Raw genomic sequence first — 16,700 nt, forward strand, 5'->3', positions numbered from 1 at the left:
ACGGCAAATATTGGAAAAATCTCGATAATATCGATTTCTTGTTATATGTTGCCGTTGTGTTAGACCCTCGCTACAAGTTGACATATCTTAAATTTTCATTCAATAAAGTGTATGAAAATGACAAGGTAGAAATTTTAGTGGCGAGGGTGAAGGCAACATTGGAGCGCTTGTTTGATCATTATGTTGAGAAGAACAATGTTGGTAATGTTGCACCTTCATATGCAAGTCAAGCTCCTTAAGTGATGGAAGTTGATGAAGAGGAAGAAGAAAATCCCATGACACTCTTTGCCTCTCAATATATTAACCAGTTGGAGTCAGAAAAAAGTGTGGAGAACAAATTAGAGTTGGAAAAATATTTGGTTGATGATTGTGTAGACCCAAGAGTTCCAAACTTTGATATTTTGAATTGGTGGAAGGTTAATGGCAATAAGTATAAGGTTCTCTCTCTAATAGCAAGAGATGTGTTGGCTGTTCCAGTTTCTACAGTGGCCTAGTCAGCTTTTAGTACCAGTGGACGTGTGCTTGATCCATTTAGGAGTTCTTTGACGCCAAAGATGGTGGAGGCTCTAATTTGTGCACAAAATTGGTTACGGTCTTCATCAATTCCAATCAATCTTAGAGAATGTATGGATGATGTTGAACAATATGAAGAAATTGAGTCAGGTAATTTTTTTTATATGCGTTTATTTTGAAAAGATTATTCAATATTGATTTTAGCTTTTATGTAATTTTGAATAACATTAAAAATATTTTTTTATTTTTTAGAATTTTTTTCATCATCTACTACACAAGAAGCAACTATTGTTGAGGACTAATTTGTCTCTAAGTTAGTTTGGCTTTAAAGTTCTTGAGGTTAGACTTAATTCTTACTCTTGAATATTATTTTGTTATAATTTTTTTTTTAAAATTTTTTTTTAATGATTTTGATGATAGTTTTTTGTTATTTATTTATGTTTTCTTTGCTTATGTCCACAGATTAATGAAGTTTTTGGAGTTTGGTTGAAGCAACTGTGAAGGATTGAAGTTATTGTGGAGTTTGATTAGTAGATTAATTTCTTTGAATTTTTGGATTGTTTGTGAGTTTTGATTAACTTTTCAGAAATTTTTTTTTAGAATTATGGTGGATGTTGGACTTAGATTAACTTTCGAACTTTTGGATTGTTTGTGCACTATCATTAACTTTTCAGAACCTTTTTTAGAACTATGTTGGATGTTGTATATTGGATGAACTATGTTGGATTGTTGTGAACTATGTTGAACTTAGATTAACTTTAGAATTTTTTTTTGAACTTTTTCTAGTATTTATTGTCTTGCTAAATTGTTATTGTATAATTTATTTAAAGTGTTGGATTTTTAGTTTACTAGTTTGTTAATGTTTTTTATTCAAGTTTTATAATTTGAATTACATTTTTTATAAACCGCCAATCCGCCCGAACCGCCAAGGCAAATCCTACATTATTTGCTAACCGAACCGCCGGTTTTTGATAATAAAAATGGCAAATTCTAATGATAATTTTATCAATTCGCCACCCGCCATACGGTTTCTATTTTTCCTTTAAACCGCACCGACCCGCACCGCACACATCCCTAATTACAAGTGGTTAACAAGGGAAGTAAAATGATTTAGAGGTAAAGCCTAATACGGGTTAGGAAGGACTTGATCTGGGAAGGATCGGAAAAAGAGGTCAATGCTACTCTTCAAAAAATTTCCATTTCATTCTCCAATCTACTTTTAATTTTAACAAATTTTAAATAAATTTCAATATTTAATTGTGAATTAAAAATTTTAGTTGCTATGTCATTGGAGAAAATATGAAATAAAAATATATATATTTATCTTTTATGCTAAAAGTAATTTTTATAATGGGTAACTTATATTTAATTCTAATGTACTTTTATTAAAATCTCACTTTGATTTTTGTAACAATCAACCCATTACACTTTAAATCAAGTTTCATTCACATCCTTCCATTTATCTACCGTCAATAAAGCAAACGGAAATTGATAGTGGGGGCACTAAAGTGAGATTTCGGAGAAAGTGTAAGGACTAAAGTAATATTTTAATAAAAGTGTAAGAGTGTTAATGAGACAACAAAAATGTCATACATGATTCAAATGACAAATTACAACTTTGTTAACGGTAGATGAATGGAAATACAAGATTGCAACTTGACTTAAAGTATAAAGGGTTGACTATCATAATAGAAAGTTTAAGATCTAAAATAAGATTTTGATAAAACTACAGTGGTGCTAAGTATAATTAACTCTTTTTATAATTCACTTAATTTTTTTTTGCTCTAAATGTTAGAGATCGATCACAAGATGATGTTAATACCTAAAATAAAATATTACCCATTACAATTTAAATGAAAACAATTTATTGACATAATCCCAACTATTTTTTCTTTTAAATTTTAAAATAATTTTTTAGTACGACATAAGTAAAACATTCAATGATCACCCACTATGAATTGAAAAAATCAACAATCTTTGATCATTTGTCACATGCACACTTGCCATGTGTTTAAGGGGTGATTATTTAGTACTCTCGGAGTATGGATACGTGATATTTCATAAGATTTTGATTAGTGTAGAGGCGTAAGAATCCATAATTTATTTTGGAGATGGGGGAGCAACATGAGATTAAATAATTGATGATCAATTTAAGAGTATAACCACATAATATTATGGAAATATTAAATAATTTCCAGTGTCTAAGTGCGCCTCTAAAGCGCTACAATGCTTCCAACTACTCGCGCACGCGCATGTGCGAATACCATCGATGGAACATATAAATACACACTAGCATGGCCTTTGATTCTCTTTAAATTAAGAGAATCTTTCATGAATTCATTTGTTAAGGCATTACTTTGTCCTCTTTTTCTTATGTGGGACTGGATTTTATAGAAGTAGGTTTAAAAAAAAAAAAGAAAAAAGGGAAGTTTTAAAAACCCAAAGAACAAACAACTTTAAAATATTTTGAAAATATTTTAACAGTAAGACACATTTGAGAACTACAATTGAGAAAGCCGATCTGTCAACATGATTTGCACAAGTAGTGAGGGAAAATGTCTATGTACCAATTGGTTATTTTTTGTGTTGAAAATTTCATTCTAAAGGTTGAGTGGGTTGAATGCTCAGTGTTATATGTGGTTTATAATCAATGGGATTGGGTTTTGAATTTCTTTGTGAGTTGCAAATCCTTGACACAATGTACAAGCTTAAAGCACACACAATTGCACATAAATTAGTTATGTCGATCAGGTAACTTGGAGCTAGAGTTTGACAATGGCGTGCTAGCAAGGGATAGTAAATCAGCGAAGTTTAAGAGAAATTGGCACGGATAAGGAAAAACATTTATAAGTATGGACTGCTCTGGGATGTAAGTAGGAAGAATCTTTGTCTGAATATGGAGTCATGCAACTTGATTTGATTAAGTTAGGCTTTGTTTGGCAGCTCTCATAAGCTGGCTTATAAATTCATTTCACTTAAAAAAAAATTAAAAAAAAAACATTTTGAGCCATTTGACATGTCCATTTCTCACCGAAAAGCTAATTTTAGACTTGTAAGTCTCGTTTGGGAACATGTTATTTCAGTAACTTTTGACTTTTTACGAAAAAATATACAAAAAAGTAGAGAGAACAATGTGACAACTTATAATGACTTTTTGACTAAAATACATAATTGACAAATAAAACCATATTAGTTTTTTGTACATCTCTGAGTACCATATTGAATTGCATCACAATGAGTTTTTTTACCTTCTCAATTGGAAGTCCCATTATAAATGGCAAATCCTTGTCTCTTATGCATGATGGCTTATTCTTATGGTGGATGCATGTTCTAACTCAGCTGAACTTAATTGATTTGATTTATTTTGGCATTATCTAATTAATTCAAGTCAGTGTTTCCTTAAATAAATTAATTTTTATTTCTAAAAGAACTCACCAGTTGTAGTATCAGAGCGGTTTCTCTGAATTTTTGTTTTCAAAATTTGATCAGTGACTCAACACTTCGTTTGTTGATAATCTTGGAATCAATAGGTTGCAGTAATGATAATAAACAGACATTGGTGGACATCTATCTATATGTATATTATATATTAAGCGAAAGAGAGTTTTTAAACCCCAAAACTTGTGGAAACTCCAATATGTAAATTTTAATTTTCTAATTTTTTGTTTTTTAAAAAAAAAATTTAACCTCAGCATTTATTAACTTCTCTCAACTCACAAGATTTTTTGACTTCTCTCATAATTACTGTAGTACATTTTCCAAAACAAATAATTTGTATATTAAAAAAAATTTAGAACAAATATAAATATCTATATCTATATCTATCTATTTATTTATATCTATCTCTAACCCACAAGTTTTGTGGGAGTTCCAATATCTGAATCTTAATTTATTAATTTTTTTGATTTTTTTTGAAAAAAAAAAAAGTTAGCACTTATTAAATTCTTCCAAATCTTTTTAACTTCTCCAATATACACACTCTTTTTAATTTTTCACATACTTATTGCAAACAGTGAGTCTCCTTTTTGTTTTCTCCTTCTTGACTTCTCACTTCTACACTTTCAACTTTAGTGACCACGTATGCAAACAGTAAGGCCTCGTTTGAGAACTCTCCTTTTTAGCCAAAAAATCAAAAAGTTATTTTTGTTTTCTCCTTCTTGACTTTTCCTTTTGTTTACTGTTTTACTATTGTTGTTAGATAGCGCATAAAAATATTTGTGATTTATCTAGCGAATAAAAAATTATAATTTGATTTTTTAATATGATTGAAGTTAGATAAATATAAATCCTCACAAAGAGAAAAATGTGATTATAATTAGTTGAATGATTCTTTTTTTTTTTAATGTAATTGTAGTTAGTTTAATAGTTCTTTTTTTTCATTTATTTATTTTATTATGGGAAAAATGTGATGTGATTGTAGTTTTTTCAATGGCTCTTTTTTTTAATAGGATTGTTATAGTTAGTTCAATGGGTTTTTTTTAATGTTATTTAATCTTTTTATTTACTATTTTATTTTATTTTTAATATGATTGAAATTAAATAAACATAAACACTCACAAAGAAAAAAAATGTGATTGTAATGTGATGTGATTGTAGTTTGTTCAATGGCTCTTTTTTTTAATATGATTGTTGTAGTTAGTTCAATGGTTTTATTTTTTTAATGTTATTTAATCTTTTTATTTTCTATTTTAATTTTATTTTTAATATGATTGAAGTTAGATAAACATAAACACTCACAAATAAAAAAAAATATGATTGTAGTTAGTTCAATGATTTTTTTTTTTTTAATGTGATTGTAGTTAGTCAATGGTTCTTTTTTTCATTTATTTATTTTTTTTATTATGGGAAAAATATGATGTTATTGTAGTTTGTTCAATGGTTCTTTTTTTTAATGTGATTTAATCTTTTATTTACTGTTTTAATAGTTTTTCTTTACAATTATTTATGAAAAAATATGAAGTTAGATAGCATAAAAATATTTGTGATTTGATTTATTTTTTTCTGATTTGATTTTTAAAGTACCAATTATTGATAATGATTAGATTGTATTTTGAAAAAAAAATTGTAATTGATTTTTTTAACTTACTATGTTTTTTGAAAAAAAAATTATTGTGTTTTTTTAACTATCAATTCACTTAATTTGTGATTTGATTTTTAACTCACTGTGTTTTTTGAAAAACAAAATGGATTGTACTCATTAGAATCACATAATGTACCAATTATTGATGATGATTAGATTGTATTTTGACAAAAAAAAATTGTAATGGATCTTTTTAACTCACTATGTTTTTTGAAAAATAAATTATTGTATTTTTTAATTATCAATTGACTTAATTTGTGATTGATTTTTTTAATTATTGATGATGATTAGATAGCATTAAAAAAATTGTGATTTGTATGATTGAAGTTATCTCCTTTTGTTTATAATTTTATTTTTTAATATGATTGAAGTTAGATAAACATAAATACTCACAAAAAGAAAAATGTGATTGTAATTTGTTCAATAGTTCTAAATAATCTTTTTTATTTACTATTTTAATGGTTATTATTTTTCAATCATATTTTTTTATTTTGAGAAAAATGTCATTGTAGTTAGATAGCATTAAAAAAATTGTGATTTGTATGATTGAAGTTATCTCCTTTTGTTTATAATTTGATTTTTTTAATATGATTGAAGTTAACTCACAAAAAAAAATGTGATTGTAGTTTGTTCAATGGCTCTAAATAATCCCAATCTGAATTTTCTAAATTTTTTATTAAAAAAAAAACTCAACATTTATTGATTTGGTCAAAATCCTCTGATCAACATTTATTAACTTTTTTCAATCCACATGTCTTTTCACATGCCTGCATTTATTGATTTGATCAAAATCCTTTGATCAGTATTTAAAATTCACTCGTACAAATAATTATAGATACAATCTGTGTATAGTTTCTACAGTACCATTTTCAACTTCTCTCATGCACTATGATTAGTGATAAGATTGTTAAATTATTTTTATAAAAAATCTTTAAAAAAAATAATTTATATATTAAAAAAAATCTAAAACAAATATAAATATCTATAATTATCCCGTGCATAGCACGGGTGATAGGCTAGTCTATACTATATATTAAGCAAAAGGGGGTTTTTAACCCCAAACCTTGTTGGAGCTCCAATCTCCCAATCTAAATTTCCTAATTTTTTGATTTAAAAAAAAATCTTAGCATTTATTAACTTCTCCCAACTCCCAAGTCTTACCCTCATAATAACACTTTAATGCATTAAGAACAAGTATAAAAAAACTTATTTGAAATCCAACACATATGAATTCCTTGAAAAGTCCCAACACATATGATTAGTATCCCTCATAATAACACTTTAATGTATTTAGAATAAACATAAAAAAAAATTCTTGAAAAGTCCAACACATATGATTATTATCAAAATATTAAACTTTAATCTATATCTCTATATTAAGGAAAAGGGGGTTTCTAATCCAAGCCTTGTGGGAGCTCCAATATTCAAATCTAAATTTCTTGATTTTTTTATTTAAAAAAAAAAAAACTTAGCATTTATTGATTTGGTCAAAATTTTTTGATCAACATTTATTAACTTTTTTTAATCCACATGTCTTTTCACATGCCTGCATTTATTAATTTAATCAAAACCCCTTAATTAGCATTTAAAATCCTCTCATACAAATAATTATAGATACAATCCTTACATAATTATTGCAGTACATTTTTCAACTTCTCTTAGACACTATGGTTAGTGATAAAATTGTTAAATTATTTTTATAAAAAATCTTAAAAAACATAATTTATATATTAAAAAAAATCTAAAATAAATATAAATATTTATAATTATTTCGTGCATAACACGGGTGCTAGGCTAGTACTATATATCTATACTATATATTAAGCAAAAGGAGATTTTTAACCCCAAGGCCTGTGGGAGCTCCAATCTCCTAATCCTAATTTTCTAATTTTTTGATTTAAAAAAAAAAAAAAAAACTCAGCATTTATTGACTTCTCCCAACCCACAATCCCTTTTGACTTCTCTCATAATTATTGCAACACTCTTTTCAATTTCTCTCATACACTATAGTTACACACAAAATTTAAAATAAAAAAAAAAAGAATTTAGCTATAGATCTCAAAAAGATATAACATCTAAATTTAAATTATGATTTAATAATATAATTATGTATTTTTTTTTATGTATATCTATCAAAATTTTAAATCACTTAATGGGACAAATTAATCAATTTTTCAAAATTATTGATTTTTAATTTACAAAATAGATTAAAAAAAACTATTGACTGATTTATTTATTTTTAATTTACAAAATAAATTAAAAAAACTATTGACCGATTTATTTATTTAATAACCAAAATATTTCATAATCTCTCCCTCCTAATCTCTCTCACAAATTTTCAAAAAAAAATATTAAAACTTGCATTCCTTTTCTCTTCCCCAAAAAATCAGATAATATTTTTTATTAAAGTTGTAGATATCTACCTATATTTTATATATTATATTATATTATAACATAACAAAAAAAACTAAAAAAAAAACTTTAAAGTTTATCTAAATAAACTTTAAATCTTATCTGAATAAACTTTAAATCAATAAAACTCACATGCCTATCAGATATCTAACTCACATCATAACTTACCTAAATAATAATAATTAAAAACAAATGGAAACCACAGATAAATTAAATTAAAAAAAAAAGATACCCACAACTCCATCTTAAATAAATTGAAAAAAAAAAAATACCTGAATAGAAACCACACAAAAATAAAAATAAAAATAAAAAGATATATCTATCTATCTATCTATATCTATCTATACTTCTATACTATATATTAAGCAAAAGGGGGTTTTAATCCACAAGCTTTGTGGAAGCTCCAATATCCCAATCCTAATTTTCTAATTTTTTGATTTTAAAAAAAAAAACCTCTGCATTTATTAATTTCTTCCAATCCCTATGCCTTTTGGGAGATTTGGTTAAAACTCCCTCATAATTAAACTTTAATTCATTAAAAATTAGCATAAACAAAAATTTTTGAAAATTTCAACACATCTATCTATCTATATTATATTATCTATATTTGTCTATATATATATACTATATATTAAGCAAAATGAGGTTTTTAACCCACAAGTCTTGTGGGAGCTCCAATATCCCAATTCTAATTTTCTAATTTTTTGATTAAAAAAAAAACTCAGCATTTATTAATTTCTCTCAATCTCCATGCCTTTTGGGAGATTTGGTTAAAACCCCCTCATAATTATTTAATCATTTTACTTACTATTTTAATGGTTCTTCTTTACAATTATTTTTTTTATTATAAAAAAAAATATGATTGTAATTAGATAGCATAAAAATATTTGTGATTTGTATGATTGAAGTTATCTCCTTTTTTGATGTATTTGGTCTAGCCAAAAAAAAAATTATAATTTGTATTTGGTTTAACAATTTCTTCTTTTGTGTACTATTTTAATAGTTCTTTTAATGGTTCTTTTGATTTAAGTTATCTCCTTTTGTGATTTGTAAAAAAAAAAAAAAAATTATAATTTATTTTTTTAATATGATTGAAGTTAGATAAATATAAATACTCACAAAGAGAAAAATGTGATTATAATTAGTTCAACAATTTTTTTTTAATGTGATTGTAGTTAGTTCAATGATTCTTTTTTTTAATGAGATTGTATTGTAATTAGTTAAATGGTTTTTTTTTTCATTTGTTTTTTTTATTATGAGAAAAATGTGATGTGATTGTAATTTGTTCAATGGTTCTATTTTTTAATGCGATTGTATTGTAGTTAGTTCAATGGTTCTTTTTTTTTTCATTTACTTATTTTTATTATGAGAAAAATGTGATGTGATTGTAGTTTGTTCAATATTTTTTTTTAATGTGATTTAATTTTTTTATTTACTGTTTTAATGGTTCTTCTTTACAATTATTATTTTTCTTATGAAAAAATATGATTGTAGTTAGATAGTATAAAAATATTTGTGAATTGTATGATTGAAGTTATCTTCTTTTTTGATTTGTATTCGGTCTAACTAAAAAAAAATTATAATTTGATTTTTTAATATGATTGAAGTTAGATAAATATAAACACTCATTAAAAGAAAAATGTGATTGTAGTTAGTTCATCGGTTCTTTTTTTTAATGTGATTATAGTTAGTTCAATGGTTCTTTTTTTTTAATGTGATTGTATTGTAATTAGTTTAATGGTTCTTTTTTTTCATTTATTTTTTTTATTATGAGAAAAATGTGATATGATTGTAGTTTGTTCAATGGTTCTTTTTTTTAATGTGATTGTATTATAGTTAGTTCAATGGTTCTTTTTTTTTCATTTATTTTTTTTATTATGAGAAAAATGTGATGTGATTGTAGTTTGTTCAATGGTTTTTTTTTAACGTGATTTAATCGTTTTATTTACTGCTTTAATGGTTCTTCTTTATAATTATTTTTTTATTATGAAAAAGATATTATTGTAGTTAGATAGCATAAAAATATTTGTGATTTGTATGATTGAAGTTATCTCATTTTTTTTTATTTGTATTTGGTCCAGTCAAAAAAAAATTATAATTTGATTTTTTAATATGATTGAAGTTAGATAAATATAAACACTCACAAAGAGAAAAATGTGATTGTAGTTAGTTCAACGATTATTTTTTTTAAATGTAAATTGGTCAGAAAAATGTCTATACATTTCAGAAGGTTAAAAAAAAAATGTAAGTATAACATTTTTACTTTATAACATTTTATAAATACATAATATATGTATTGTTCATTAATTATAATACTAAGCCTTTGTTTGGCAATGACTTTTTTAGTTGGCTTTTTGGCCTTTTTGACTTTTTTAGCCTGAGAGTTTTTTGTTCGTTTGGTATCCTTGATTGGATTTTTGGATTTTTAGCTTTGGAATAGTGGATTTTTTTTTTGTCTTTTTGTGATTTTTGACTTTCTGTGATTTTTTGAATATTTTTTTTGTCTTTTTGTGATTATTTAGCCAAGTATGATAACCAAACACCACCTAACTATCATGTTGACAATGCAGGAATGTTGATGGAATGCTCACAATAATTTAGATTTTAGTTATTTTTTTGTTTTACTTATTCAGTGAATTTCGAACAAATGTAATAAATTCTTATTTTTATTACTTTAATTATGCAATGTCAACATTTTCTTTTAAAATTACATATATTTTATGCTAACAATTAATAAATATGTTTGACATAATATAAATAGTTTTTTTTTTAAAAAAAATTTAATCCCGTGCATAGCACGGGTGATATGCTAGTTAAGCAAAAGGGGGTTTTTAACCCACAAGCTTTGTGGGAGCTCCAATATTGCAATCCTAATTTTCTAATTTTTTTGTTTTTAAAAAAAAAACCTCAGTATTTATTAATTTCTTCCAATCCCTATGCCTTTTGGGAGATTTGGTCAAAACTCCCTCATAATTAAACTTTAATGCATTAAAGACTAGCATAAACAAAATTCCTTGAAAATTTCAACACATCTATCTATCTATCTATATTATATTATCTATATCTATATCTATCTATCTATCTATCTATCTATATCTATATATCTATCTATCTATCTATACTTACTATATATTAAGCAAAAAAAGATTTTTAACCCACAAGTCTTGTGTGAGTTTCAATATCTCAATCCTAATTTTTTAATTTTTTGATTTAAAAAAAAAAACTCAACATTTATTAATTTCTCTCAATCCCCATGCCTTTTGGGAGATTTGGTTAAAACCCCCTCATAATTATTTAATCGTTTTATTTTTACAATTATTATTTTTATTATGAAAAAAAATATGATTGTAATTAGATAGCATAAAAATATTTGTGATTTGTATAATTGAAGTTATCTCATTTTTTGATGCATTTGGTCTAGCCAAAAAAATATATATTATAATTTGTATTTGGTTTAGCAATTTCTTCTTTTGTGTACTATTTTAATAGTTCTTTTAATGGTTCTTTTGATTGAAGTAATCTCCTTTTGTGATTTGTAAAAAAAAAAATTATAATTTGATTTTTTAATATGATTGAAGTTAGATAAATATAAATACTCACAAAAAGAAAAATGTGATTGTAATTAGTTCAATAGTTTTTTTTTTTTTTAATGTGATTGTAGTTAGTTCAATGACTCTTTTTTTTAATGAGATTGTATTGTAATTAGTTTAATGGTTCTTTTTTTTCATTTGTTTTTTTTTATTATGAGAAAAATGTGATGTGATTGTAGTTTGTTCAATGGTTCTATTTTTTAATGTGATTGTATTATAGTTAGTTCAATGGTTCTTTTTTTTTTCATTTACTTTTTTTTATTATGAGAAAAATGTGATGTGATTGTAGTTTGTTCAATGGTTTTTTTAATGTGATTTAATTGTTTTATTTACTGTTTTTAATGGTTCTTCTTTACAATTATTTTTTTTAATTATGAAAAAAATATGATTGTAGTTAGATAGCATAAAAATATTTGTGATTTGTATGATTGAAGTTATCTCCTTTTTAAAAAAAAAATTATAATTTGATATTTTAATATGATTGAAGTTAGATAAATGTAAACACTCACAAAGAGAAAAATGTGATTGTAGTTAGTTCAACGGTTCTTTTTTTTTTAATGTGATTATAGTTAGTTCAATGGTTCTTTTTTTTTAATGTGATTGTATTGTGATTAGTTTAATGGTTCTTTTTTTTTCATTTATTTTTTTTATTATGGGAAAAATGTGATATGATTGTAGTTTGTTCAATGGTTCTTTTTTTTTAATGTGATTGCATTGTAGTTAGTTCAATGGTTTTTTTTTTCATTTATTTTTTTTTATTATGAGAAAAATGTGATGTGATTGTAGTTTATTCAAATGATTTTTTTTTAACGTGATTTAATCGTTTTATTTACTGCTTTAATGGTTCTTCTTTATAATTATTTTTTTATTATGAAAAAAATATGATTGTAGTTAGGTAGCATAAAAATATTTTTGATTTGTATGATTGAAGTTATCTCATTTTTTTTATTTGTATTTGGTCTAGCCAAAAAAAAATTATAATTTAATTTTTTAATATGATTGAAGTTAGATAAATATAAACACTCACAAAGAGAAAAATGTGATTGTAATTTGTTCAACAGTTATTTTTTTTAAATGTAGATTGGTCAGAAGAATGTCTATACATTTCAGAAGGTTAAAAAAAAAATATGTAAGTATAACATTTTTACTTTATAACATTTTATAAATACATAATATATGTATTGTTCATTAATTATAAGCCTTTGTTTGGCAATGACTTTTTTAGTTGATTTTTTGGCCTTTTTGACTTTTTTAGCCTGAGAATTTTTTGTTTGTTTGTTTGGTATTCTTGATTGGATTTTTGATTTTTTAGCTTTGGAATAGTGGATTTTTTTTTTTTTTTTTTTGTCTTTTTGTGATTATTTAGCCAAATATGATAACCAAACACCACCTAACTATCATGTTGACAATGCAGGAATGCTGATGGAATGCTCACAACAATTTAGATTTTAGTTGTTTTTTTGTTTTACTTATTCAATGAATTTCGAACAAATGTAATAAATTATTATTTTTATTACTTTAATTATGCAATGCCAACATTTTCTTTTAAAATTACATATATTTTATGCTAACAATTTATAAATATGTTTAACATAATATAAATAGTTTTTTTTTTTAAATTTAATCTCGTGCATAGCACGGGTGATATGCTAGTACTATATATTAAGCAAAAGGGGGTTTTTAACCCCAAGTCTTGTGGGATCTCCAATCTCCCAATCTAAATTTCCTGATTTTTTGATTTAAAAAAAAAAAAAAACTTAGCATTTATTAACTTCTCCCAACCTCCAAGTCTTACCCTCATAATAACACTTTAATACATTAAAAACAAGCATAAAAAAAATTCTTTAAAATCCAACACATGAATTTCTTGAAAAGTCTCAACACATATGATTATTATCCCTTATAATAACCTTTAATGCATTAAGAACAAGCATAAAAAAAATTTCTTGAAAAGTCTAACACATATGATTATTATCAAAATATTAAACCTTAATGTAATATAATAAAAAAAAGGACATTTAATTCTTTAAAAAGTTTAACACATATGATTATTATCAAAATATTAAACTTTAATATAATATAAAAAAGGAAAAAAAAGAAGGCATTTAAAAAAAAACATTTAAAAAAAATAAAAAAGGAAAAAAAAGAAGGCATTTAAAAAAAAAACATTTAAAAATCGCAATTCACATATATAGATAACTATCCTATCACCCGTGCTATGCACGGTATAATTATAGATATTTTATATTTTTTTTAATTTTTTTTAATATATAAATTATGTTTTTTAAGATTTTTTATAAAAATAATTTAACAATCTTATCACTAACCATAGTGTATAGGAGAAATTAAAAAAACTACTGCAGTAACTATGCACGGGCTGTATCTATAATTATTTGTATGAGGGGATTTTAAATACTAATAAGAGATTTTGACCAAATTAATAAATGCAGGCATGTGGATTGAAAAAAGTTAATAAATGCTGATCAGGAAATTTTGACCAAATCAATAAATGCTGAGATTTTTTTTTTAAATAAAAAATTTAAAAAATTAAGATTGAAAGATTGGAGCTCCCACAAGGCTTGGGGTTTAGAAACCCCATTTTTCTTAATATATTTACAATTATTTATATATGTGAATTGCGATTTTTAAATGTCTTTTTTTTTAATGTCTTTTTTTTCCTTTTTTTATATTATATTAAAGTTTAATATTTTGATAATAATCATATGTGTTTGACTTTTCAAGAAATTAAATGTCTTCTTTCTTTTATTATATTATATTAAAGTTTAATATTTTGATAATAATCATATGTTTTTGACTTTTCAATAATTTTTTTTTATGCTTATTTTTAATGCATTAAAGTATTATTATAAGGGATGATAATCATATCTGTTAGGACTTTTCAAGGAATTCATATGTGTTGGATTTCAAATAATATTTTTTTATGCTTGTTCTTAATGCATTAAAGTGTTATTATGAGGGTAAAACTTGGGGGTTGGGAGAAGGTAATAAATGCTAAGGTTTTTTTTTTATATAATTCAAAAAATCAGGAAATTTAGATTGGGAGATTGAAGCTCCCACAAGACTTGGGGTTAAAAACCCCCTTTTACTTAATATATAGTATAAATATAGATAGATAGATATATCTTTTTATTTTTATTTTTATTTTTGTGTGGTTTCTATTCAGGTATTTTTTTTTTTCAATTTATTTAAGATAGAGTTGTGGGTATCTTTTTTTTTTTTTAAATTTAATTTATTTGTGGTTTCTATTTGTTTTTAATTATTATTATTTAGGTAGGTTATGACGTGAGTTAGATATGTGATAGACATGTGAGTTTTATTGAGTTAAAGTTTATTTAGATAAACTTTAAAGATTTTTTTTTTAGTATTTTAGTTTTTTTTGTTATGTTATAATATAATATATAAAATATAGGTAGATATCTACAACTTTAATAAAAAATATTATCTGATTTTTTGGGAAAGAGAAAAAGAATGCAAGTTTTAATTTTTTTTTTTTTGAAAATTTGTGAGAGAGATTAGGAGGGAGAGACTATGAAATATTTTTGTTATAAAATAAGTAAATCAGTCAATAGTTTTTTTTAAATCTATTTTGTAAATTAAAAATCAATAATTTTGAAAAATTGATTAATTTGTCCTATTAAGTGATTTAAAATTTTGATAGATATACATAAAAAAAAATTACATAATTATATTATTAAATCATAATTCAAATTTAGATGTTATATCTTTTTGAGATCTATAGCTAAATTATTATATATTTTTTTATTTTTGTGTGTAACCATAGTGTATGAGAGAAATTAAAAAGGGTGTTACAATAATTATGAGAGAAGTCAAAAGGGATTGTGGGTTGGGAGAAGTTAATAAATGCTGAAGTTGGGTTGGGAGAAGTCAATAAATGCTGAGATTTTTTTTTTAAATCAAAAAATTAGAAAATTAGGATTAGGAGATTAGAACTCTCACAGGCCTTGGGGTTAAAAATCCCATTTTGCTTAATATATAGTATAGATTGTAAACATAATCCGTGCATAGCACGAGTGATATGCTAGTTATATATTAAGCAAAAAGGAGCTTTTAACCCCAAAACCTGTGAGAGTTTCAATATCTGAATTTTCTAAATTTTTTATTAAAAAAAAAATCAGCATTTATTGATTTGGTCAAAATCCCCTTATCAGCATTTATTAACTTTTTTCAATTCACATGTCTTTCCACATGTCTGCATTTATTGATTTGGTCAAAATCTCCTGATCAACATTTAAAATCCCCTCATACAAATAATTATAGATAAAATCCGTGTATAGTTATTGCAGCATCATTTTCAACTTCTCCCATATACTATGGTTAGTGATAAGATTGTTAAATTATCTTTATAAAAAATCTTAAAAAATATAATTTATATATTAAAAAACATCTAAAACAAATATAAATATCTATAATTATTTCGTGCATAGCACGAATGATATTCTAGTTATAGTGTATTTAAAAGAGACTCAATGCCATGAACATGTAAAAATAAAACTGATACAAACCCCCACTTGAGGGTAACCCCTTCAGTTTTTAACATGTATAATACTTAAGGAAGACGTCTAAGGGGCTGTTATTCCTCTACTAATAATTTTGATTTTGATGAAAATGCAAACTTATCCAAGAAAAAAGAAACGGAAAATAAAAAGCTCAACAAACAACTACGAAGGTCAAAGACTGAAGCACCTACCACAACCGAAAGTAACATGGTGCGTCGAGTTAATTTAGGAGAAAAGAAGGGGAGAAGTTTGCTGGGTGAAAGAAGGGAAAGGAAAGGAAAGGAAAGGAAAGGAAGGGAAGAAAGGGAATAAAAGACAAAGTTGAGGTTAGGTGCAAATCTCCATCAAGATGACTTCAAACATATATCGGTCTTGTTTGACCTAATTTATTAGAGTTGCTTATAATTTATTATTTTATATATATATATATATATATATATGTGTGTGTGTAGAATTTTTTTGTATAGCACCTAATTATTATTTATGAGGCAGAAATGGATTAAATAAGCTAGGGAAAAAAAAGAGTTGATTATCTAAAAGTTAGAAAAATGTGTGTTTATCTTGTTT

The 16,700-nt window shown here is 24.6% G+C and overlaps 1 protein-coding gene across 3 annotated transcripts in view; it reads right to left on the reverse strand.

Annotated features, from left to right (window-relative positions):
• The window catches only part of LOC114299867 (uridine nucleosidase 1), a 56,630-nt gene that overhangs the window by 23,729 nt on the left and 16,201 nt on the right, over nt 1-16,700 (reverse strand). The window lies entirely within an intron of this gene.

This window comes from Camellia sinensis, chromosome 10 (assembly GCF_055761805.1).
Source record: "Camellia sinensis isolate YWXY chromosome 10, ASM5576180v1, whole genome shotgun sequence".
Lineage (NCBI taxonomy): Eukaryota > Viridiplantae > Streptophyta > Magnoliopsida > Ericales > Theaceae > Camellia > Camellia sinensis.